Source organism: Rana temporaria, chromosome 3, assembly GCF_905171775.1.
Source record: "Rana temporaria chromosome 3, aRanTem1.1, whole genome shotgun sequence".
NCBI lineage: Eukaryota > Metazoa > Chordata > Amphibia > Anura > Ranidae > Rana > Rana temporaria.
This window is the reverse complement of record NC_053491.1, coordinates 410,303,815-410,330,551: the sequence shown is the minus strand read 5'-3', so window position 1 is coordinate 410,330,551 and position 26,737 is coordinate 410,303,815. Positions and strand designations below refer to the sequence as shown.

Below are 26,737 nucleotides of genomic sequence, written 5' to 3'. Positions count from 1 at the left end.
AATAATATTTTCTATTAATAAGAATATTTCATAGTTATACCATGTAATGCCTTATGTTCTACTCATTACAATTCTATTTTGGTGATTAAAAAAAAAAAGAAGATATTTTATATATGAATAATGACAATATTAATGAAAGGAAGCGTGACAAGGTCAGCCCCTGGCTCCACTCCTGAGGCAGCAGGCTGCTCTCCCTTTCTTCCTTTCTATAAGAATGTGTGGCAGTGAAGGGGTTAGCAGTCCTGCGTCTACTGATACATTGTCTCACCCATCCCCCCTCCTCCTCACATTTCCAGCTCGGCGCTCCTCTACTTCTGCCTAGCCATGTCTTGGGCGGGGTCAGACGGGAGAAGGCGGGGCCAGAAAGCCTAGGAGAAGAAGGAAGCTTGTGAATATTAATGAGCGAGCATTGTGCAATTGGCGAGCAGGCGTCGGGTTCGGAGAGAGAAGCGAGAGATAGGAGGTGGGATCTGGGCTGCAGCGTGGACTCTGCGCCGCCGTGCTCCGGCCAGGATCTGACGGTGACTGGTTTGCTGGACGTGTAAGCCCCTCCTTCCGCCCCTCCCCCCACCGCCTCCTCTTCCCAGCGCTGCACCCTCTCACTGCATGCACTGCACCGTCCCCTGAGCCAGAGCCAGAGCCTACACTGTATGTCCGCCTTCCCTCCCCGGGCAACATGATCGGACAGCCATAGCCTCATCCCGCTTCCTGGGCCAGGTAAGATCGGCCAGTCCGTCCTCCATGGGGCGGCTACACGGCTCATTGTTATATACGAGCAGGTGGGCAGTGTGCTCGGCGCTACATTGTACAGACACGGCTCTGTGTGTGATCGGGGGGAGGATCCGGGCACCTCTGGGGGGGGGGGCTGGTATTGTGGGGTCGGATACAGTCATTCCTTGGAGTCTGCAGGGGCAGCTGGATCCTACTCTACCCTAGAAGACTGGCATCGTATGATCGGATCTGGTCACTGTGGAAGCCTGGGGTAGGAGGTCTGGAGCCATATCCTAGGATCTGATCGCCTCCTGGGGTCTGGTATTGTGGGGTTGGATCTGGTGTGCCCCCCTCCCCTGGGGTCTGGTATTGTGGGGTAGGATCTGGTGCGCCTCCACTGGGGTCTGAAATTGTGGGGTAGGATCTGGTGCGCCCCCCCCTCCACTGGGGTCTGGTATTGTGGGGTAGGATCTGGTGCGCCTCCACTGGGGTCTGAAATTGTGGGGTAGGAGGTCTGGAGCCATATCCTAGGATCTGATCACCTCCTGGGGTCTGGTATTGTGGGGTAGGATCTGGTGCGCCTCCACTGAGGTCTGAAATTGTGGGGTAGGATCTTGTGCGCCCCCCCCCCCTCCACTGAGGTCTGGTATTGTGGGGTAGGATCTGGTGTGCCCCCCTCCCCTGGGGTCTGGTATTGTGGGGTTGGATCTGGTGTGCCCCCCTCCCCTGGGGTCTGGTATTGTGGGGTAGGATCTGGTGCGCCTCCACTGGGGTCTGAAATTGTGGGGTAGGATCTGGTGCGCCCCCCCCTCCACTGGGGTCTGGTATTGTGGGGTAGGATCTGGTGCGCCTCCACTGGGGTCTGAAATTGTGGGGTAGGAGGTCTGGAGCCATATCCTAGGATCTGATCACCTCCTGGGGTCTGGTATTGTGGGGTAGGATCTGGTGCGCCTCCACTGAGGTCTGAAATTGTGGGGTAGGATCTTGTGCGCCCCCCCCTCCACTGAGGTCTGGTATTGTGGGGTAGGATCTGGTGTGCCCCCCTCCCCTGGGGTCTGGTATTGTGGGGTAGGATCTGGTGTGCCCCCCTCCCCTGGGGTCTGGTATTGTGGGGTAGAATCTGGTGCGCCCCCCCCCTCTACTGGGGTCTGGTATTTTGGGGGTAGGATCTGGTGCGCCCCCCTCCACTGGGGTCTGGTATTGTGGGGTAGGATCTGGTGCGCCCCCCCCCTCCACTGGGGTCTGGTATTGTGGGGTAGGATCTGGTCACTCCCCTGGGGTCTGGCATCGTAAGGACGAATTTGCCCCCCGCTACCCACGGGTCTGGCAGGGCATGGTGTGATTTGGCTACTCCTGGCAGTATGGGGACGTATCTGGTCGCCCCTGAGGTTTTACCAGCGTTTGGACAGAATAAGGCCACCCCTCGGATCTGACATTGTGGGGTAAGTTACTTTGATTACTCCTGGGGTTTGGCAGCATGGCGAAAGGATGCAGTAGCCCCTATGGGTTGCCTTGGTATGGTAGAATCCGGTCACCCCCCAGGCTCAGACAGCATTGGGTAGGATCTGGTCACCCCTGGGGTCTGCCATGGCATGGTAGGATTGGTCCCCCCCCCCCCCCTCCCGGGCTCTGGCAGCCTTTGGGTATGATTGGTCCCCCCCCCCCCTCCTGGGCTCTGGCAGCCTTTGGGTATGATTGGTCCCCCCCCCCCTCCCGGGCTCTGGCAGCCTTTGGGTATGATTGGTCCCCCCCCCCCCTCCCGGGCTCTGGCAGCCTTTGGGTATGATCGGTGTCCCCCCCCCCCCCCCCCCCCCCCCCGGCTCTGGCAGCCTTGGGGTAGGATCGGGTCCCCCCCTGGGCTCTGGTAGGATCGGGTCTCCCCCCCCCCCCCCCCCCAGTGTGTTTTCCAGTAAATAACTTTGATGAACTCGCTCTGTATAACACCTCGGTAGACCCGACAGCCCGCGGTGGTGGCGTAGACAGTTGTTTGGTGATCACTTGGACTTTGCTTGGTGTCTGGAGCTGTAGTGAATGGTTTCTCCTGGAGTTTCCAATCTTCTGTAGATGTTCCTGTATATACTCCTAGTGACCGGTTAGTTTTGGTTGTGTTGTCTCCAGTGTCCTGCAACTCAAACCATGGATCCCACCCACTCCGCCAGCTGAACATTGAGATATACCGGCGCGTTCCGTCTGATCAGGTGTAACTTGTATCTTCATTCCATGATCAGCAAAATCATCTCATTGTGTATTTGGTGGGTAAACGTCCTTGTTGTGCTTTGGTTAGCCACCTGTGGTCAAATGGGATCTATTTATTAAACTTGTGTATGGCGAACGTAGTATTATATGGCTTTTAAGTCGATTTTTATATTCCCTTTTAAAGTGTGTTTGTGTGGGTTTTTTTTATTTATTTTTTGTAGTACATGAGGATTTCCTAATTGTAGTATTTCGTTAATGTTTTTTATGATGCTAGTTTGTTTTTTAAACTATAGTATTTGTCTATTGCATCTCTACGGAGGCAGGACTGGCTTGTGGCTTCATGCTACACAGTTTGTGCTTAAAGCCAGGGCAAAAATATGTTTATTGCTGTTGCTCTGTCGTAAATCCAGTGTGCTCTTAACGTCCTGTCTGCGCTGCTCTAAGAACTGTTTTTAACCCCGCCTCCTGGACCACATGCCTATTCCCTCCCCTTATCTCTAAATGCTCTTTACATCTAAAGCAGTTCAGCTGTCTTGACGATGTCCAAGATCCTGATCACACATTGTGTGCGGGGAAAAGGCTCTTGGGAGATGCAGTTCTGGGGGCTTGCCTATGTATGTACAATCTAAGCTTCCAGCTGAGATCCCTGCCAGATGTTTACATGCCTGGCGACTATATCACAAGGAGCAATAAATGCTGTTCTTCATTTCAGGAACAAGGAAACAAAACCAATAATACTGATAATGCCTGAACATACTTTACAGCTTGTAACACACCATGTCCAAACTTCGATTGGAAAAATGTTGGCTGCATCCAGTCGTATTTTGATGGTTGGCAGAATGGAATAGCTGGAGATTCCTTCACTTGTGCTGTATACTGTGGATGGAGGAATCTTTTAGATTTTTTTTTATTCAGGTCGCTTGAAAGAGTAAAGCTGGGTATACACAGACTTTCTTTCCATCGGCTCTGACTTTCTCAAAACCGTATAGTTCTGACTTAACTTTTATCTCAGCAGGGATTCTAAAGCTGGCCATAGACAATTATTCTGTACCCATCCATGCTACCATGCAGAGCTATTGTGTTCTCCTGGCGGGGGAAGCCATCCTAGCTGGGAGAACAGTGATTCTTGCTTGCCACTGGCAATAATCACATGGAAATTCCAGCAGGCTGGTTGTACAATCAGGCTTGCCCATTCATGGTCTGAGTCTTGGCTGGTCCTTGCTAAACTGGCCAAGATTTGAACTGCTTAAGGCTGGCTATAGATGACTCGACTTTTGGCCGATTCCTGCTGAATCAGCTGAAATTTGAGCTGTGCGTGGCCCTCCAAACAGACTGGGCTTGTGTGAACAAAACCGTAAAGTTGGCTCCATTTTTTTTTTTTTTTTTTTGTATAGTGTGAAAGATGTTGCGATGAGTAAATGGACACCTAACATGTCACACTTTAAAATTGCGCACACTCATGGAATGGTGCCAACGTTTGGTACTTAAAAATCTGCATAGGCGACATTTTAACAATTCGTTTTTTTACAGGTTACCTGTTAATAGTTAGAGGAGGAGGTTAAATTGATTCCATTTTATCTTTTGACCACTTTTATTCCTATTCCAAGGAATGTAAGCATCCCTTGTAATGGGAATAGTGCGTGACAGGTCCTCTTTATGGTGAGATCTGGGGTCTAGAAGACCCCACATCACTTCTTCACACTAAAAAAGGCAAAGATCAAAGATAAAAAAATTGTCTGCCTTTCCAGTCGAGTCCCCGGCATTGTTTACATCGCCGGCCCAGACTTGACGTCATAACGTCACATTCGGGCCTACGAGTGTCATAGAGAGGACTGGGGACCATCTGGTCAACAGTACTCTATGAATGACTTCACCGATTTCATTCTCCAGCCCATTGATCGCATCGGAGAGGGGGGGCGGCAATGTCCCCTCTCGCCACCTGTAAGAACAATCAAGCGGATGAACTGCCGCTATGACTTTTCTTGCAGTGCACAGAATCGCTTGGTTAGTACAGCGACTCTGACCTGAGCTGTCAGGTTGTGCGTTGTGTTTTTTTCTTTTTCCCTTTAAGGCCCCATTCACACGACGGACCGTTCGGTTCCGCCTGTCAGTTTTGACGGCGGACCTAAACGGCCGCTCCATGCATCCCTATGGAGCGTCGGATGTCAGCGGGGACATGTCCGCTGACATCCGATCTGCTAAAAACAGATGTATGGGGGGCTCGTCCCCATCCGTCCATGCGGATCGGGTAAGATCTGATGAAAACAGACATGCTGTCCGTTTTCATCAGATCGCTCCATAGGAGACAGCGGTGCCCGACAAGCCCCTCCCCCGCTCAGTGAGCAGAGAGGAGCTTGTCATCCGTCGGCTCAGCGGAGATCTGCGGACTGATCTCCTGCTGAGCTGGCGGACTCCGTAGGAACGGAGTCCGCCTCGTGTGAATGGAGCCTTAGGCTGCTGAGTTGAACAAAACTCAACCTAGTAGTGAGTACGAGGCTTAAGATTTGGGTGGTGAATGGCAGTTATGGTCTGGTGACTCCATGAATGGGAACACTCTCCTCTAATGGACAATCTAAACTTGTAAGGTTGGCCTACAAAGTTCAAATCTCAGCTGGTTCAGCGGAACCTGATAGACATTTAAACTGTTAATGGGCAGGCTAAATGTACCAAGTTGATCGGTCAACTTTGGTACAGCCAGCCTGCTGGATTCTCTTGCGATCATCGCTAGCGTCTGCGATAGCCGCTACCAGTCACCGTCTTCTACCAGTGGGAAAAGACAATGGCCTGGCTGGAGGGATTCCTGTATTAACACTATGGGGGTTATTTACGAAAGGCAGATTCGCTTGGGACTACAAGTGCAGTCGCTGTAGATCTTAGGGGACATGCAAGGAAAATAGGAAAAATTATATATATTTTTTTTTTTTTTTTTTTTTTTTTTTTAGCTTGCACATGATTGGATGATAAAATCAGTAGAGCTTCCCTTCATTTCAGATCTACCCCTCAGATTTACAGCGACTGCCCTTCCAAGTGCACTTGTAGTGCAAAGTGGGTTTGCCTTTTGTAAATAACACCCTATCTGTGTTGTTGGGGGGAATCGTGCAAATTTCTGTCCTGCAGCTCAACAGATACAGATGTGCTCTGGAAAATGCCAGCTGAAGAAAATGTACATTTTTTTTTTTTTTTTTGCCCAGCTGCAGACTGCTTTTAAATTTTACAACCCCTTTTCCCAACCCCCCCTGCATTGGTTAAATGCTCATTTTGGGGGAGGGAAAGGAATAAGTACAAAAAAAATCTTCGTGCAGCCAGAGTCTTTTTACTGCCTGGCAGGTCTCATCTATCCAATCACATACTATGCAGTCCTGCATTGTACATAAGAACAGCGAGGGCCAGTCTGCAGCAGAGGAAAGCGGGGGGTGCTGGAAAAGTTAATTATAATGAAATTACCTTTATGTAAATTTTATGCATATCAAAAATAAATTCAATTTTCCCCCCTTTTTTTTTTTTTTTTTTTTTTAAGTTTGTGCATTTTCAGTTTTGCAGAAACGCACTGCAGTCCATATAACATGGTTTTCTATGGATCATTCACATCTGTGCCTTTAATGGAAAGGGCCAGAGACCAGCAGGTTGTGTTTTTGGTTCTATAGATTTCAATGGCTGTATTGCAAAATGCACCTGGAATATGCATCAACTACTATACTACCTGAGTAGGTGTGAACCAGTCCTAACTGAACGTTTTGGGCATGTGCCCAGAGTACCAGCCTAGTTTTTGGTATTTCTACAAAAACAAATGGGCAGTCTTTTGTCTCCCAGACTTGTACTCGCCAGCCATTGATCCAGTAAGATATCGGCTGTTGGTCGCATAGCACAGCTGCTTGCTGAAATCCTCTGTTCGGGGTCTATGCGTGTTTTATTTATCTACTCAGACTGAAGAAGCCGCCAGCTTTCGGGAGTTGGAGGTGAGAGGTCACTTAAAATGTGACACTTACACTACCAACTGCCTGACCTCTTCTCAAGTGTGCATAACGGCTTCGTATACCAGAGACGTGTGCATATAAACCCAAGAACAAAAATGGAATCTATTGCAGCTTACCAGTTCCTAGATGTGGCAACTGCATTGTGGGTGTTTTTATTTTATTTATTTTTTTCTTCTCTGGTGCTCCCGCTGGTAAACGCACTTCCTGCCCTGGGGTGACATTGTCTACATGCTGTACCGATGAAGTCTAGTTGTTGCCCTAGAACAAGATTATAGAACACCACCCCCTCTGTTCCTTCGTTCCATAAAGGGGAAGTGTTTTTTGTAGTCCACAGCCCAAAAGGGAACAAGTATTTTTGGAGTTTATATACACTTTTTAAGGAATGTGAGCAGCTACACAGGGATATGCAATTAGCGGACCTCCAGCTGTTTCAGAACTACAAGTCCCATGAGGCATAGCAAGACTCTGACATCCACAAGCATGACACCCAGAGGAAAAGGCATGATGGGACTTGTAGTTTTGCAACAGCTGCAGGTCCGCTAATTGCATATCTCTGAGCTACAAGGTTCGGGTTGATGCCTTGGGGCTTGTTCACACTTGCCTACATTTTAAACGCTCCTATAGCATTGGTACGGGCATCAGACAGGTGTCAATGAGCTTTAGTATGGGCATTGGACAGGTGTTTTACAAGCTTTAATGAGGAGTTAAAGCGGAGTTCCACCTAAAAATGGAACTTCCGCTTAATCCACTCCTTGCCCCCTTACATGCCACATTTGGCATGTAATTTTTTTTGGGGGGGGGGGAGTGGGGGCTTCAGGAGGAGTGGGACTTCCTGTCCCACTTCCTCCTTCTGCCGAGGGGCTGGTAAGGCGAATAGCTTAATCGCCTTATTGCAGCCCCTCCCTGTAGGCGAGTGCCTGTCCAATCGGACGGCGCCGCTCGTGCATGCACAGTCGGTGCCTGGCCGTGAAGCCGAAAGCGGTCACTGCCAGGTGCCCACACTAGGAATGAAGACGCCGGCCGGAACACCCCTTTAAAAATGTTCCCCAAACGTCCTATGGGCAGTTTTGAAGCATTTGACGAGCATTAAAACTGCTCCATAAATGCCTATTCCATTACAGTAAATAAACAAATCTTAACACCCCGCAACTGCCTGCCAGTGCATTTGCAAGACATTACCATAGACTTGAATGGGAGGCGTTGAAAGGCTTCAAACGCCTCCTGACTCGACATGAGGCTACAAGTTTTGAAGCGACGCTAACGTGCAAGAAAACTGCTGGCAGAGCTTTCTTGCCGAGTAAACCGAGCGTGTGTACGAGGCTTTCAGGTTTCTCGTCTGGAAATCTGGCCAGAATCTTGATGAGAAAAATAGAGAGCCTGCTCTCTATTTTCTCGTCGAAATTCTTGTCGGCCCGTTTCCCGACGAGAAACCAGAGTGTGTAGACTTGCCTGTTGCCGTGGAAACCTGCGCATGCTCGAAATGACTTTGACGCATGCGCGGTAGCTTCCACGGCATAGGTAGGGTGAAGCAAGATGACGAGCACTGTGTGTGTACACTTGGGCGGCAAGAGATTCTTGCCAAGAATGTCGTCGGGTGGGGGAAACAACGTTGTGTTTTTTTTCCTGATGAGATTCTTGCCCGTGTGTACGAGGCCTTCGTGTAAACGAAACCATGTGCTGCCTTTGTATCTTGTGCATAGGCATTTGAGGGGCCTTTTTAACACCTCTCAAACTCCCGCTCTTAATGCCAGTGTGAACTCTGCCTTGCATGAGTCGGCATAAGTTCAGGTCATTTTCAAAACTCAAACTCCCAACAGAATTGGGGGGGGCTTTTCACCATTCCCACTTTGTTTCCAAAGTTAACCTTCACATGGACAGCAAATCAGGAGGCTGATCCATGTTTTTACACCCCCCCCCCCCCCAACTACCCACCTACAAAATAACTCGGCAGCACCTCAGGTCTGGCACACATTTTTTTTAAATGCTTTTTGGTGTGACAAATGTTACTTGTCATGTTAACCACTTCCCATCTGTGCCAATCTGGCACTTTGCTCCTACATGCAAAAATCGTCATCTTCTAGAAAATTGCTCAGAACCCCCAAACAATAGGTTTGTTTTTTATTTTTTTAGCAGAGACCCTAGGGAATAAAATGGCGGTTGTTGCAACTTTTTATGTCGCTCTGTATTTGCACAGATTATATATATATATATATATATATATATATATATATATATATATATATATATATTTTTCGTGTCTTTTTTTTTTTTTTCACAATCATGTAATGGTGCCAAACTTTGGTACTTAAAAATCTCCATAGCGATGTTTTTCTTTTTCTTTTCCCCGGTTGCCAGTATAGAGTTACAGAGGAGGTCTTGGGCTAGAATTATTACTCTTGCTCTAACACACATGGTGTTACCTCCCATGTGTGACTTGACCATTGTCTACATATGTGGGGGTGCGACTTGCGTTTGCTTCTGTGCACAAGCACGTGGGGAGAAGGGGGTGCCTTCAATTTTATTATTTTTTACACCTTCTCTTTAAAAAAAATAAAACCCCACATCTCTCCTTCAGGCTGGAAAGAGATGCAAAATAAATAAAATGGATGTCTGAATTGGATACTCCCACCCCCCCCCCCCTTTTTTTTTTTTTTTTGGCAGTTAACAGTCCATTTTCTATCCTTGTAGGATCTGCTGTTGAGTCTGTACTCTGCAATGTAGGGCCGAAACTACTAATCGATTATGAAAATAGTTGTCAACTATTCTCATAATCGGTTAATTGGCCAGTTGATTAGTTGGTCTGCATATAGTATGCATTATTTGTTTACATATCGGGAAATACCGTGCAGCACACATACAGCTCAGTACACCATCCATACATGTCACTAAGTGCCTGAGAATTTGTGAAAGTGTGAGGAGCAATGCCTCGTGGGACATGTAGTCCTGGAAGTGAGTGGTTCTAAAGGCAGAAGTTTTTTTACCTTGCTATAGCGGGCGCTCTATACTATACTTTGCAGCTTGCTATTGAGGCACTCTGAAGGCAGGAAGAGCCAGAAGCATCGTGAGGGACACCAGAAGTGGAGGATCTGGACTGCTCTGTGCAAAACCATTACACAGAGCTGTATAACAAGTGTTTTTTTTTTTTTTTTTTTTTAAACAAACACTTTTAAAAACTCTGTGCAGGGAAGATCAGCATCTGAACGCAGAGAAAGTGGAGGTAATAGAAGGCATTACAATTACTGTAGTTGGTTATTTATATTTACCACTGCATATGGATATTTAAGAATAAATTGCCTTTTTTATTTACATATTGACTAAATTTTACACCACACTTTTTTTTTTTTTTTTTTTTTTTTAAGATTATCCGATTAATCAAAACAATAATCGGCCAACTAATCGATTATGAAAATAATCGTTAGTTGCAACCCTACTGCAATGCATTTTGTTATCTCTTTGAAGTCAATATGCACATTCTGGGTGTGTCCTCTTTATCTTGGTGTCCTGCAGGAAGCATGTGTCCTGACTTCTGATATGCCACTAACTTGTTAGGTAGTGAATTAAGATGACGGCTCTGTAGTGTGCACTATGAAATACATGCTAGCAATGGCAGCTTCCTTGCATCTGTATTTTGTTCAGGGGATTGATGTTGCTGTTGCTGAGCATGTGTCAAAATGTTGCTTTACTGGCTGTCATTGTATTTGTTTTGATTAATTTGAGTTGCTGATCTAGAGCAAGTATTCATATGTGGAGTTCTGATTTTGCTTGTTGCATACTTTGTTCCAGGTAGTGATTAAAAATAAAATAAAAAATATAGGTTGATGCTTGCTGGCTTCTGTAGCAACTCCAGTGGTCATTTTGCACGTGGGAGTTTTATTTTTTTATTACAGGTATTTATATAGCACCAATGGTTTATGCAGTGCTTTACATATACTGTATATTCACACCAGTCTCTGTCCTCTGGGATCCTACAATCAACAGGCTGGCACACACGGGCCAAATATTGGCCAATTCAACAAACATCGGACATTTGGCCAGTGCATAGGCTAGCTTCTGTTGGAACGTCTGAACGCGCATGCTGGAAGACCAGTTGCCACCTGATCAACGCTTGCAGCCAGTGGCCTACGAGCACAGAGCAGTGTGTTCTGGTGGGGGGGTGGTACCCTGTCCCCCATCCAGAACACAACAGCTCAGCAGGGAGATCACTGTACTAACATTGCATAGTTGGTACAGTCAGTTCCTAGTGAGCAGTAGGCATAAGGTTCCCAACTTGCATTCATACATACTATAAGGCCTATTTAGAGGAGCCATTTTACCTACCAGTAGGGGGTGCAACAGAACAAAAAACTCACGGTTCGGATCGTTCCTCGGATCAGAGTCACAGATCGGATAATTTTTCGGGTCACCGTGTGTGTGTGTAAAAGATATATATATATATAAAATATTTACATTTCTCTCCCCCCCCCCCCCCCCCCACTGTAATGTCCACATCATCTGCCCGTCAGCGCGCCGCTCTGCGGAGCTCACCTTGGCCGCATGGTACACCAAGATGTCCGCCACGCCAGATCGCGTGTTGTGCCGATCCGAATGCAACAAACCGTTCGGAGCACGGATCAATGATCCGTTGCCCCCCCCCACCTACCAGCATGTCTTTGGAGAGTGGGAGGAAACCAGAGTACCCTGAGGAAACTCACACAGGGGAGAACATGCAAACTCCAGGCAGGAAGTGAAGTGCCATGGTTGGGATGCAAAGCAATGCAGTGAGTCTTGGACCCCATTCACACTTGCATCTCCAAGACTGTCAACATCCTAGATCCAATCAATTTCAGTTGTAGCTGTTCACATGTGAGAACAGACGTTTGTCTCTTGACCCCTAACGCTCTAAAGGCTGAATTGCTTTGGAAGCAGATTTGGTTGTTTTTTTGGGCCCCATAGACTTCAATAGGCTTTTTCCTTTTTTATTCAGGTGTTTTTCCCAAGTCCATCTTCCAGGACAGCTTACAAGAGACTCCACCCACCTAAACAGGAAATTATTATACATGATTTATATAACAGCGCTTTACAATGTATAGGGGGGACAACACGATACAGGAGGGCCTTGCTCGTAGAGCTTACATTCTAAAGGGAGGTGGTACAAAAGGTAATGGCTGCAGAGAATGATTTGATAGGGGTGGAAATGCAATCCACATTAAAGTAGAAGTCCTGGTCAGAAGTTAACTAAACCTGCACCTGCTCCCACCGCCATACTAAACTTGTAAAGGAAAGAAGTGTTTACTTACTAATCTAAGGGCACTCTGGTCATGTGATCGCACCAGAGGCCCGGCTTGAGAGGAGAGAGCCGCAACAATGGTGGCAGATCTTGGAAGGTGATGTCAGACTTAGAGGTTGTAAAGATACAATTTTTTTTTTTTCCCTTCCTAAATAGCTTCCTTTACCATAGTGCAGTCCTCCTTCACTTGCCTCATCCTTCGATTTTTGCTTTTAAATGTCCTTATTTCTTCTGAGAAATCCTCACTTCCTGTTCTTCTGTCTGTAACTCCACACAGTAATGCAAGGCTTTCTCCCTGGTGTGGAGTGTCGTGCTCTCCCCCTCCCTTGAGGGGGGCGAGCAGGAACGCTCTCTACGTTGCAGATAAAGGAGCTGTGTGTTAAGGGGCGTCCTGACTCTCCTGCTCGCCCCCCTCAAGGGAGGGGGCGAGCACGACACTCCACACCAGGGAGAAAGCCTCACATTACTGTGTGGAGTTACAGACAGAAGAAAGGAAGTGAGGATTTCTCAGAAGAAATAAGGACATTTAAAAGCAAAATTTAAGGATGAGGCAAGTGAATGAGGACTGCACTAAGGTAAAGGAAGCTATTTAGGGGGAAAAAATGTTTTACCTTTACAACCCTTTTTTTAATATGGGACATCCATTGTCTGCTATCCCTCCTAGTGCTAGGACTCGATCATATAACTGGACTGCCCTTAGATTAGGCAAGTATTAGACCTCTTTTCTTTACAGGGTCGTTACCATAGGGCTAAGAATGGGAGTGAGAGCAGCTTTAGTTAGCTTTTGGCCTGACTTCTACTTTAAAGCGGGAGTTCACCCGAAAAACAATTTTTAATATTAGATTGATGCTCATTTTGTGAAGGGGAATCGGGTGTTTTTTTTAAAAATCGAAGCAGTACTTACCGTTTTAGAGAGAGATCTTCTCCGCCGCTTCCGGGTATGGTCTTCGGGACTTGGCGTTCCTATTTGATTGACAGGCTTCTGACAGGCTTCCGACGGTCGCATACAGGATAGCCACAAAAAATCCAGAAAAACGAATTTCGAACGTTATAAATTTGCATTTTAATGCATGAAATAAGTATTTGACCCTTTTGCAAAACATGACTTGGTGGCAAAACCCTTGTTAGCAATCAGAGGTCAGACGTTTCTTGTAGTTAGCCACCAGGTTTGCACACTTCTCAGGAGGGATTTTGTCAGTTGGTTTTGCAGAGTGGCCAAGATCCTCCTCTTCTGGGGTCCCTCAGCGGTGCTCCTCCTCTTCTTGAGTGCCTGTTGGATGAACTCTCTCCTTCAGGGCACTCTATTGACACAGATGGCAGAACTCAGCCCCCCGCGTCTTTGGATTTGATTGACAGCAGCGGGAGCCAATGGCCTGACATCCTTGGACAGCTTTTTGGTCTTGACCATGGTGGTGAAATTGGAATCTGATTGCTTCTGTGGACTTTTATGCAGGTTATAACCTGAGATTAGGAGCACTCCTATTTAAGGGCCGATTCACACCATACGCAGTTCCTTGTGCATTTTTTCTGCACTAAAACAAATGCATGAACAGTGTTTTCCATGTATTTTAATGGCTCTGATTCACACCATGCAGTCAGTTTCCAGTGCAGAAACTGACCGGAACTGTATTGGTGCAGAAAAAACAGAACTGCATGGAACTGTATCTGGTGTGAACTGGCCCTAAGAGTGCTTCCAATTTCAGCTTGTTGCCTGTGAGTGAGTGAGAAACTTATATAGCGCAACACATGCGAACTGAATCGCCTCTGGGCGCTGTATAGAATACACCTGGGAGCCAGAAATCTTGCTGATTGTGGATCAAATACTTATTTCACTCATTTAGGCCAAGTTCACACTAGTGCGATGAGAGAACCCTGCAAATCCACTGCGGGTTCCCGCATCGCACCCAAATTACACGGAAGTTCATACAACATTAACACCCCCATTTCAGCTCCCATATCGCACTGCAAACTGACATGAATCAGATCGGGTAGGTGTGAACACCCATGCAATCCAATTCTGGTGCGCACAACAAAAAGGGTCCCGTGCGTGTTTGGTCCGCATGCAGTGCGATATCAAGCATACTATATGTATGGCTGAAATCGTATAGCACAGACGTCACATGTGATGTGAACAGCAATGCGGTGCGAATCAAATGCGATGTATAGCATGGCACTAGTGTGACCCCAGCCTAGAATGCAAATCAATTTATAACTTTTTTGAAATGCGTTTTTTTTCTGAATATTTTTGTTTTGTCTCTCACTTATAATAAACCTACAATTTCTTTGTCCAAATGTACAAAATCGGCAGGGGATCAAATACTTTTTCCCTCGCTGTATTCATGTATATATGCTTGTTTATGCACCTATTGCGTTGTGTGCACATGTTCTTCTGGCTACTGGAATAAATGCATTCACGCCTATGTGCGTATGGCTGTAAGTTACGTTGAACTGTGCTCTGAACAGCCTTGGTGCATTTGCGTTTTTTTTTTTTTTTTTTTTTTTTACACCTGCTCTAAATCACACCTGTAAACGAGATGCTGTGCATATGTACGTTGGATAACCTAAAGCTGCTTTCAGAGGCATACAAAAAACGATATGCAGGATTCCTCCAACAGTGGAGATATGTGTGATGAGTGTGAGCGAGAATCCAGTAGGTTACTATAGGTAACTTTTTATTGCATGTTTGCAACCCTGTAGTGGAGGAATACGTTGTGTCAGTTAGTATGTTTGTTCTATAACTGTTAAGGAATGCTGTGCCATTGGTAAATTCCAGAGGAACACTGGTTCTGCTATATGCGAGGTGTGTGTGTGTGTGTGTACTGGTTGTCTGGTAACGGCAATCCATGACATGCATCAGCCTCCGTTGTTGTTGTACAGATGCCTGTTCTGGTTGTGTTTAATCAAAGACCTAATTCTGTCAGTTGGAAAAAGCCCCACCCATACATCATAGTCTGCTGTAATGCCTTCAAGAGACCCTGTCACTAAATCGGAATACTCGCTCAAATTGTTTTGAATGGTGCAGGATTTATTATAAAGACTTTCTCTCGGGTTTAGCTTTAATTGCCTTGCTCATGTCTGACGCCTAAGCGGGAGTGTCCCGGGCTGCTGCCTTACCTCACACAATGCCCGTTCTGATGATAGGAGGTGGTGTGTGAGGTCAGATAGTTGGCAGGTCAGTGATTGTCGGACTTCGGGTGACCTCTGATCCTCTTCTTCAGCATTACCACAAATCTGTCCTGACAAGTTCCTTTTCAATGAGGGAATTCCCTGCTCGTGTATATATACACGTTTCCTTCCCGCCTTCACCTGGTGATCCTGTGAACACTGTAGGGTGACAATGCACCTCTCCATGTAAAGTATCTATGAAGAAGCAGTGTTTGTCATCCATGTTTGGCCAACTAGTAGAACTAAAGAACAAGGCCCTCTGATTTGAATTGTATTGTAACCGTACTGTCTACCCTCGTGTTGTAAAGCGCTCAGCAAACTATTGACGCTGTATAAATCCTGAAGAAGAATAATGCTAATAAAAACATTGATGTACTTTCCAATCCTATTATACTGGGAATGCATAGGCATTTTTTAATGTGTTGGTAATCTAGTAAATATCTTTTTTTTTTTTTTTTTTTTTTTTTTTTTTTTTTGTATAATCAGCTTTGTCAATTTTAAGGTAATACATACAGGACATGTCTAACAGCAGTGGTTAAAGAACAATAAAGGCAGAATTTTTTTTTTTTTTTTTTTTTTAAATAACAAACATGTTATACTTGCCTCCACTCTGCAGCTCGTTTTGCACAGAGTGGCCCCGAACCCTGGTCTTCTGGGTTCCCTCCGTGGCTGACTCTGCTCCTCCTTGCAAAAGCTTTCCACCTTCATGCGAGCGAGCATGGTGGAAAGCTTAGGATGCATTAAGTTAAAAAACTTTTACCTTTTACAACCCCTTTAAAGGTAAAAGATAACCTCGACCTTGCAGGGTCGCGTAAACAGTAACATCTCAAAGAAGCAAGTTGAACAGACATAACAAAAACAAAGCAATTTTGGTGAGAAACCAAATGGGGTGCTCAGTCTACACCGAACCGGGGAATATTCAGGAGGTGGGGCTGTATGTGATGGCGAGCGCAGGGAACACTCAGCAATTTAATTGAAAGCTGCTACAGCGATTGTTCCCCGATCTCTGATCTTCCTTCCACTCCTCTCTTCCCTGGGAAAGGTGAGGCGGTTGCGTTGTTGGGCACAGGTGAGGCGGCTGCGTTGTTGGGCACAGATAACGTTTTTATAAAAATATTAATTCGGCATAAAACATTTAAGTGTCTTTACATTGGATTATTAGAGGGTGTAATTGGGGGCATGGTCGGGCAACTGGTGGCGAGTAACCCTTAAGGCCTGTTTAGCATCTCAGGACTTAAAAAGTTTGAGCCCTAATATATGAAACTTGATGAGGAATGAAGGCACAGATGGAGATATTCTTTCTCACACTCGCCACTTCATTAGGTACACCTTGCTAGTACCAGGTTGGACCCCCTTTTAACTTCTGAACGGCCTTAATTTTCTTTTATGGCATAGATTCAACAAGGTGTTGGAAACATTCCTCAGATGTTGGTCCATAGTGACATGATGGCATCACGCAGTTTCTGCAGATTTGTCAGCTTCGCATCCATGATGTGAATCTCCCGTTCCACCACATCAAAGGTGCTCTATTGGATTGAGTTCTGGTGACTGTGGGAGACCATTGGAGTAAAGGGACCTCATTGTCATGTTCAAGAAACCAGTGGTGAGATTAGAGCTTTGTGACATGGTGCATTATCCTGCTGGAAGGAGCCATCAGTACATCATAAAGGGATGGACATGGGGGTCAGCAACAATGCTCAGGTAGGCCTGGCGTTTTTAAGTAATACCCCACCCTCCACAAGGCAGGATGGATTCATGTTGATTATGCCAAATTCTGAGCCTTCCACCTGAATGTCGCAGCTGAAACTGAGACTCATCAGACCAGGCAACATTTGTCCAGTCTTTTTATTGTCCAATTTTGGTGAGCCTGTGCGAATTGCAGCTTCAGCTTCTTGTTCTTGGTTGACAGGAGTGGCATCCGGTTTGGGCTTCTGCTGCTGTAGCCCATCGAGTGGTTATTTGCGTTACTATTGCCTTTTTATCTCGCACCAGTCTGCCCATTTTCCTCTGAAATCAACAAGCCATTTTTGTCCACACAACTGCCGCTCACTGGAGAAAATGTGTGTGTGTGTGTGTGTGTGTGTGTGTGTGTGTGTAAACTAAACCCTAGAGATGGCTGTGTGTGAAGATCCTAGTAGATCAGTGTTTAAAATACTCAGACAAGCCAATCTGGCACCAGCAACCATACCATGTTTAAGTCACTTAAATCCCCTTTCTTTCCCATTCTGATGCTCGGTTTAAACTTCAAGTTGTCTTCGCCACGTCTAGATGCCTAAATGCATTGGGTTGCTGCCATGTGATTGGCTGATTGCCACTTTGTGTCACCAAGCAATTGTGTGTGTATTTGGGGGGGGGGGGGGCATTGTATGTGGCACCTTTTGGCATAGTTGTGAGTGAGGTCTACTTCTTCAGGTGGAAATGTGGACAAGTATAAATGTCAGCCCCATGCATGAAACGGAGGGGAATCGCCCAACTGTGGGATGATTGGTTTTTATAGATAGGTCTTATCACTGGAATGTGTGTGTTTATGCACCATGCAGTCCTTCCCAGCACTAGTCTTATCTTGGGAGAACACTAGTGGTTGGCTGTGGAAATCTGGCGGCTCACCGACTGTTGTGCTCTGACCGCTTGGCTCTGTTTAAAAGACAACAGGGAAAACTATATATTGTGTTTTTGGAGTTATTTTTTTTATAATATTTACCTGTAAGTACTTTTACTTGTTGTGTTTTATACACTTTTACTGTTTTGTATTCCATATACCGGCATTGTAGTTTTTTTCCCTTCTAGCATTATACTGTAGAATTATTAGTGGGATATCAGTTGGTGACCTAGGGATTGTGTTTGCAATTGGTCCCAGCAGGCTTCTTGAATTTCACTGAATAGATTGACTAGGCACATCAATTATGACTTGTGCAGTGCTAGACAATCATAATTTAAAGTCTACAATTGGAGTAGCACTCAAGGCAAAACACTATGGTGTTTTTGTTTTTTTTCCCCTTCCATTTTGAGAGAGTATGGGAGGATTATATCCTCTCACTTTTTTAGCCATCTGTGTCTTATGGGGGGGGGGGATTCCTTTCACTTCCTGTCCCATAGCCAAAACAGGAAGTGATAGGAAATCCCTCCATAATGAGGAGTCGTTACCCCAAGGTCACCAGAACTTTATTGCTAATAGATGTTTTAAATTCCTCTCAACTGTACCCAAAGTCTTTACTAATAAAGTGAGTTCCTCGGAGACCATCCTCAGTAATACAAACAAATAACTGTAGTAGAGGAGGAATAGGGTATAATACTTGCCCTACTCCTCGCTCTGGCAGGCTCCAGTACTCCAGTGTTTCAGCTTGCAACGGATCCCCCCCCCCCTTCACATTCAATGCAGGGCTATTGGTGCAGTATTTTAGGCACTCTAAAGTTTATGTGGCCAAAAATTCGCAATTTTTCAAAGAAGCTCATGTACTTTCAAGCTACAGGTGGCAAGCGGCACATTTTCCAGGTGTAGATTTGCTCCCTGAGAAAAATGGGATTCTATATCTTGAACATTGTAGTGTTTTTTGGGGAACTGCAAGACAGAATGCCCAGATGTGAATGGGAGCAAAAAGGGAGGAATCTGGATTTATGGCCAGGGAAAAACCTTTTCCAATATAACACCAGTTCACACCAACAGATTCTGAAGACCCTTTCCCTAGGAAGCCGGCATCGGGAGAGATCTGAGCAGGGATGGTGTCTTCTTGAGTAAACACTGCAGGAACCACGGGGTGGCCATGTACAGAATGTTCCCAAAGTATGACAGGAAAGGACAAGGCTTGTACCCATGCAAGCTAAAGTACCTCCACTAATGTCCCCCAAGTATAGTAGGAGAGGACATAACTTGTACCCTGGGTAGCTAAAGTACATCCACCAATGTCCGCAGGTATGGCAGAAGACTGGCTTTGTACCCTGGGTAGGTAGAGTACCTCTGCTATTTTCCTTCAAGTATGGCAGGAGATGACCAGGCTTGTACCTTGCCTAGGTAGAGCACCTCCACTACCATGTTTCAGGGCCCTAAAAGTTAGTGGATGTACGCCTAATCGTGGTACAAATCCAGTCCTTTCCTGCCTTCCCTTGGGAGTCGGTTTTGTACATGATCACCCTTTGCTTACTGCATTGTTCACTCCAGAAGATCCCATCTCTGCTCACATTTCTCCTGATGCCAGCCCCCTAGACATAGTTTCTTCAACATCTGTTGGTGTTCCTGGTTTTATTAAAGGTGTGTGTGTGTGTGTGTGTGTGTGTGTGTTTTTTTTTCTTCCCCTGGTGACCTGTCCTGATTGAGTCACTTGATCAGGTTTAAAGGAACACTAAAGGCATATTTTTTCATTGTGGAAAGCTTTTGCAAGCGCGCTCCCGTGATACAGCCGCGGGCATAGCCGCCCGGCGTGCCACGTCATCCGCTGTGATTGACAGCAGCGCCAGCCAATGGCTGCACTGCTATCAATCCGTCCAGCCTAGCCAATCAACGGCCAGGCTGGGAACCGAAGAGGATCATGTGGACGCACCCGGGACTCTCGAGGGGTCAGGTAAGTAAAACGGGGGTTGGGGGGGGGGGGGCATTACCGTCGGATGTATTTTAACCTTAATGCATAGGATGCATTAAGGTGAAAAAACATTTACCTTTACAACCCCTTAAGTGCATATTTACCCTTCTGTTTTGTGTTGGTTTTGCATGCGTGTATGATCTCTGGATATATACAGAGCTTGCAAGGACCAGCAGATTGCTCTTGGTACCAGGGAAGCCCAGTTTATTTGAAGATTTTTCTTAATACTTGGAGGTTATAAACGGCTCTATGATTAGAAGCTTTATAAATCTTTTGTTTTGTTTCTTGTAAATGTGCTTTGTGTCTACCCTCAGCTCTTGTAAGAGTGCATTGTGTCTACCCCCTGCAGAGCTGCAACAGCTTGGCATAGGTTTGGATTTCTCCGCCCTCCCATACCTATTGTGGGGGAAGGGCTCAGAGTGGAGGATTCGCGAATGGCTCCTTCTCCCCATACCCTACCTGAGAAGGTGATGACTTCTGGGGAACTGAGCTAATGCTGGGGCAGACGTGTCACCATTTTGCTCTGTTCCAGAATTGGTACAGTTCTTGAGTGTAATGCAGCATGGGATTGGAGCCTCAGGTCTCCTTTAGGGCCCTTTCACACTGATCCCCCCCCCCCCCTTTTTCAGAAAAAAAACCCATCAAAAACTGGAAGCAAATTGCATAGCTTTTAAATCCTATGGAACTCTCCACACCAAAAATGCACCTTTCCATTGAAATGAATAGAAACCATGACAAAAACGCATTTAAATCGCAACACACCTGTGGGAAGTTCTTGGTCCTGTCCAGGTGAAAAAAACAAACGCATTAAAAATGCAAATGGCAAAAACTAGTTTAAAAGTGCATAGCATTTTTGCAACAAAGCAGTTTGTAAGCAGCCTTAGGGTGGTCATACACGGTTCGACTCTCGGGCCGGTTCAGCAGCAACATTATTGGGCAGGCTAAACATACCTAGCTGATCAGCTTTACAGATTTGTTTGCGATTATCGCAAGTGTCTGCTATAGCTGGTAGTGATAGTCGCTGTCTTCTCCCAGCAGGGATGACTTTTCCTGCTGTCAGCATTGCCTATGTTAGGGGGGGAAGCGTGCAAATTTCTTAGCACAGTGTATGGTTTCCCCTTTTTAAAAGCATTGTCTAGATGTGTGTCTGACATTGCCCTTAAAGGCAACCAAAAAACCATTGCAGACAGTAATGTACAACTTTTCCCCACAGCCTTTTGCAGCATTAGTTGTTCTCCACTATGTATATTGTCGACGTGACGTGGTTACAGCACAGAATTGCCCCCAGACAGACCTTTCAGTACTTGCACTGACTGAGGAGATCAGGAGCGATGTGTATTTGCTCATGCAGCTGGTATTGCCACATCTCTGCTTCAATAGGGACACAAATAAAAGCACATTCTTCGGGCCTTAAAAGGGAAACAAGTAGGAATAAAAATAACCTAGAGTCTCGTCCATATCGCAGACGGCGCTCAGTGCTGGGATTTTTGTTGTCTTCGGGGACGGGATGTGGGTGGGGGGGTCGGAGACTTTACTGCTCTTGGAATCTAGGGTGAAATTTGTCATTCCTTACATTTGGGTCAGCCATACATGGGTCTAGATTTCCTTAAACGCCAGAAGCTGTGAAAATATGCCTTTCTTGTTACAGCTCTACATGAGAGAACTTACTTCCTGATCGACACTTTTCCTGAAGTCCCTGACAGATAATTTTTTGTGTGTGTGTGTACCTGTGGTTGTAAAATTAGGTGTGTGTGTGTGTTTTATATATAAATATATTGATGCATTCTGTGTGCATCGGCCCCCTCTCTGGCCAGCAAAGTCCACAAATGTTGCAGTTATCCAACTCTCCCTCCTGATTGGCTAGCCAACTTTTATTGCCTCGGCCAATCAGGATGGAGGTAGCGGGCCTCCGTGTCTGAATGGACACGGTCCTGTGACCCAGCTCAGGTGCCCCCATGGCTTGCTGTGGGGGCACCGAAAGGGAGGGAGGGGCCATGAACACAGAAGAAGGACCAAAAAGATTTGTGCTGATCTGTGAGCAGGTAAGTATAATGCCCCATGTACACTGCTGCTGTTAAACGGACGTTCAGAGGCAGTTGGATGCTTTTTTCAACTGCCCCTGAACACATTCAATGTTATCTTATGTGACCATGTACACAGTCTCGTTTTTAAGGCTCCATTCACACCCTGGTGACAAAACGCCGGACGCTCGTGCCGCTGGAGGGGAGAATTCCCATTGCTGTCTATGAGATGGTTCACATCTCATAGACGCCGTACGCCTGCCACCTGAAAACAAGTCCCGGACCCTTTTTTTCAGGCGGCATTGGCGTTCAGCCATAGAAAGCAATGGGAAAGATTTGTTAAAAAAAAAGTTACACGAATCGCGGCAAAATACGCCGCGTACGCGTCGTTACTTGTCGCGGAGGTGTGAATGCAGACTTACAGTAGTTTTTAGGCAGTTGCTTGTAACAGCGCATCTTTGAAAGAAAAAAAAATTAGTTCAGACGCCAGAGATTTCCACGTTTCAGACGCTAAACGCGGTACCGGCGTTTATCCGTATTTTCATTTTTATAGGCTTTTTTTTTTTTTTTAGAAACTCTTCTAAACGCAAACGTGGCAAAACTGACGTTTTTAAACGTGGGTTACTATCTGTCAAGTTTAATCATTTAGGAGCCGTTGTAAAAACGTCCCGTGTACATGGAGCCTAACAGGTTTGTTGTTTTTTAGAAAAAAAAAGGCTTTACAATCATTCTAAAGTTTGGACAGATGTAAGGTAGCCAATGTGTCTGCAGCATATTGCGGTTACTGCTCTCAGTTCACTAAAGTGTTCTTGTTACAAGGGCCTGTGTTGGCGGGCTTTTGTTCATGTCGGATGGATTTTGCACTGCTATACAAGTTTATGGAAATGCAAAACACATTAGAAGCGAGTCCATTGCAGGTCAGATGGACATCAGTTGCAAGTCATATGCACCTGTCAATGAATTCTGAATGATCTCTGAAGATTTCAAAAACGGATGTCAAACTGATGCCATGGACACAAGCATGTATTTATTATATGTGAGTCTGCCGAACATGGATCGGCTTTCTCCAGTCATCACATTTAGGTCCGGAAAAACATCCCCCCCCCCCCCCCCCCCCCCCCCAACCTGCATGAGCTGGAGGTAGACCAATGCAATTGAATTGTCCTGTCCATAAACTTGCATGAAGCTTTTAATTGGGTACACCCAAAAAACCTGATTGGAAACCCCATATGGAAGGCCCCTAATGCATTTTATGTCCTTCTTCTTTTTTTTAACCACTTCAATACCGGCCCATTGTAAAATGACGTCCACAAAGGACCTCTACCGTTCAGAGTGGACGTCGTATGACGTCCTGGGCTTTGTGGGGGATATCTGAATGATGCCTGCAGTTAGAGGCATCATTCAGATATCCTTCTCTTCTGCCGGCAATTCTGCACAACGTAAGCACGATCATAGCGGCGGTTCTGCCGCTAGATCGTTCTTACAGGCGGCGGGAGGGGACATCCCCCCCCGCCTCCATCCGGTGCTTCTCCGGGCTCTCCCGTGCCATCGGGGGCCCGGAGGACGAATCGTCCGGCGCTGGCAGGAAGCATAGAGATGACTGGTGACCAGATGGTCACCAGTCATCTCTATGACCGTCGGAGGACCCGGGCGCGATGTGATGACGTCACGCCCGTGTCCCCGTAAGTAAACAAAGCCGTGGTTGCGGCTGCTAAGCAACTCTAATCATGAGATCGGAGAATTTTTTTTCACCGATTTCATGCTTTCAGGCCTGGAGGAGAGATGTGGGGTCTTCTCCCCGCATCTCTCCATAAAGAGTACCTGTCACACACATTCCTATTGCAAGGGATGTTTACATTCCTTGTAATAGGAATAAAAGTGATAAAAAAAAAAAGTGTAAAAAAAGAAATAAAGATTTTTTTTTTTTATTTTTATTTTTTTTTTTTTAACGCCCCTGTCCCCAGTAGCTTGCGCGCAGAAGCGAACGCACACGCAAGTCCCGCCGACATATGTAAACGCCATTTAAACCACATGTGAGGTATCGCCGCGTGCGTTAGAGTGCCAGCAACAATTCTAGCACTAGATCTCCTTTGTAAGGTAAGCCTTTATTATAGGCTTACCTGTAGGTTAAAGTGGTAGTACAGTGTTTTCTTCCACTTTAACAACTATTGAGATCGGTTATCGGCCACACATAGAATTTAGTTGACGTGTCTATTGAGAAGGATGGAAACCATTGTAGTTCTCTACAGTGTAAAGCAGCGCCTGAATATGTAATGAGCAAATATGGCTGCCCATCTACCTCATTATATTCCTATTGACTTATTTTTTCAACATTGAAACGCATTGATATTTTCTAAAAAAGAAAGGACACATTCCCTTTAAGACGACACTCCTCTTCATGCTTGTGTCTACATGTGGAAGGAGTTCATGTTGGATCATTTGGTTCCTATAGGGGGGTTGTCACATGACTCACAAGAGGAAAAGGAAACCGCATTCTCTTCAGAGAACAAGTGTAGGTGGCACAGCTGTAGTTCTGTACTCTCCTTCACAAACGGCTGAGATAGTTTCTAATTAAAGAGAATCTGAGGAAACCAATTAAAGTTACATTTGAAAACATTCACAGGCCGAAGACCTGCAACACTGCTAGTTCAGAAACTAGGAAGTGCCATGTAAGGCTGGATTCACACCTCCTTCTTTTTTTTTTTTTTCTTTTTTGTCCTTTTTTGCATTTTGCACTACAGAAGGTGTTCCATAGGAAACCATGTTAAATGGTCTGTAGTCCAAAAATGAAAAAGCACTAAAAATGCATAGGTGTGAATCCAGCCTAATTGTGTGCTACAAACCTGGACATACAGTGCGGTATTCGGTATGTGTAAATATGTTCATTCAAAAATCATTAACTGCCTTTTTTAAAACGGAAGTAAACCGCCAAACACAACCTACGGCTCAATCGTGTGTGTGTGTGTGTGTGTGTGTGTGTGTGTGTCCACCCAACTCCAAAATCGAAAATGAGCCCTAAAATGTGATTTAATAAATGGGCAACTCCTTTCATGTATAGAAATGGTCAGAAAATAGGCACCTTACAGGCAGGTACTTTGGGCTAGATTCAGGTAGCTGCGCCCCTTCTTACGGTGGCGCAGCGTATCGTATTTACGCTGCGCCGCCGTAAGTTTGAGGCAAGTGCTGTATTCACAAATCACTTGCCTCCTAACTTACGGCGGCGTAGCGTATATGGGGCCAGCGTAAGCGCGCGTCATTCAAATGCTGTTGAGGGGGGCGTGTTTTATTTAAATTAGGTTGACCCCGCGTATTTTACGTTTTTTTACGAACGGCGCATGTGCCATTCGTGAAAGAATCCCAGTGAACATGCTCGAAATTCCGACGCAAATCGTCATTGCTTTCGACGTGAACGTAAATTACGTCCAGCCCTATTCGCGAACGACTTGCGCAAACGACGTAATTAAAATTTCGAAGCAGGAACGACGTCCATACTTAACATTGGCTGCGCCACCTAATAGCAGGAGCAACCTTACGCCGAAAAAGCCTAACGTAAACAAATTGCGCCAGCCGTACGTACGTTTGTGAATCGGCGTATCTAGGTAATTTGCATATTCTACGCCTAAAACAACGGAAGCGCCCCTAGTGGCCAGCGTAATATTGCACACAATTATACGCCGTCACATTCAAGTTATGTCGGCGGAGGAAGCCTATTTTTTGAGCGTATCTGCCTTTGAGAATCGGCATAACGATACGCCGGCGCAGATTTTAAATTACGGCGGCATATCTGGAGATACGCCGCTGTAACAGCTACCTGTATCTAGCCCTTTGTTTACAAATGGCTGTTGCACAAAGAAACAACACTTTTCTCTTGGTCTGCAATTGCAAGCATATTTCTAAATGATAGTTTTGTGACCAGCACATTTTTTAAGATTTGTTCTCGAGGTATGTTTTTTCTTTAGTTGTTGTTAAAAGGGTATTGCATAATCCTTCAACAGCAATTCTAAACAGGAATCAGAGGCTGCATATATTATAACCATGTGCAAGTTTATTTACAAACCTTTTTATATAGAGGGGTATGCGGCGTTTTTTTTTTTTTTTTATTCGCACAGATTTGTATTAGCTAGATCATTCACATGAAACAAAGTGCTCTTCAAACTATTACAAAGACACTTTCAGACTGCTGTCATAATTGCTCCCGTTGCCCACTTTTCAGGTTAGAGCAATGTGAGGCACAAAGTCTGTGTCACTGCGACTTTATAATTGTGCACTGGCTTGACAGGATGCGTTCTTATGACTGTCCTCTTAACAACGGGCGGTGAGAGATCCACCCATCCTCTCCAAACTTGTGCTGAATTTATCTGTTACTACAGTACATCCGAATTGTTCATAGGTCTCCTTTTGTACAATGGGTTGTAACGATACAGAGGTCTGATAAACCCCGAAATGTTTGGGAATAGGAGTGCCGCTGAACACGATGACACCCCTCATTTAAAAGTTGGTAACAAAACAGCCAGATTTAAATTTGCTGTCTTGTGTTTAAGCAGCCAAGGAAAAGGGAACATTTGACAAAAAAACAGTCCATTTAGGTGAAATGCATGGCATCATAAACTGTAACAAGCCTAAGGTCTTCAAAGGACTTCTGATGAGGACCTGTCGTAAAATGGTTCTGTAAATGGTCGCATCATAAATGGTCTGTGTGCAGTTTTAAGAATAATACATCGTGAGACTAAGGATAGTGATATACAGCATGCTGAGCTATAGCTGAGCTCTCCATTGTGGGGCTTTGTACATATTCCCCAATTCCTACGGTAATGGAATTGCTATACTAAA

At 45.6% G+C, this 26,737-nt stretch overlaps 1 protein-coding gene across 6 annotated transcripts in view; it reads left to right on the top strand.

The window, feature by feature from the left end:
* The first annotated feature begins 398 nt into the window (after positions 1-398).
* ZMIZ2 (zinc finger MIZ-type containing 2) overlaps positions 399-26,737 on the top strand; it is a 70,871-nt gene continuing 44,532 nt past the window's right edge. For 4 of the 6 annotated variants that reach the window (XM_040346033.1, XM_040346031.1, XM_040346032.1 and 1 more), the window contains exon 1: positions 403-717. The gene's annotated coding sequence lies outside the window, so the exon portion shown is untranslated. Of the gene's footprint in view, positions 718-1,960; positions 2,154-26,737 lie in introns of those variants that run through there. The other 2 variants (XR_005748055.1, XM_040346030.1) reach the window with 2 other exon arrangements.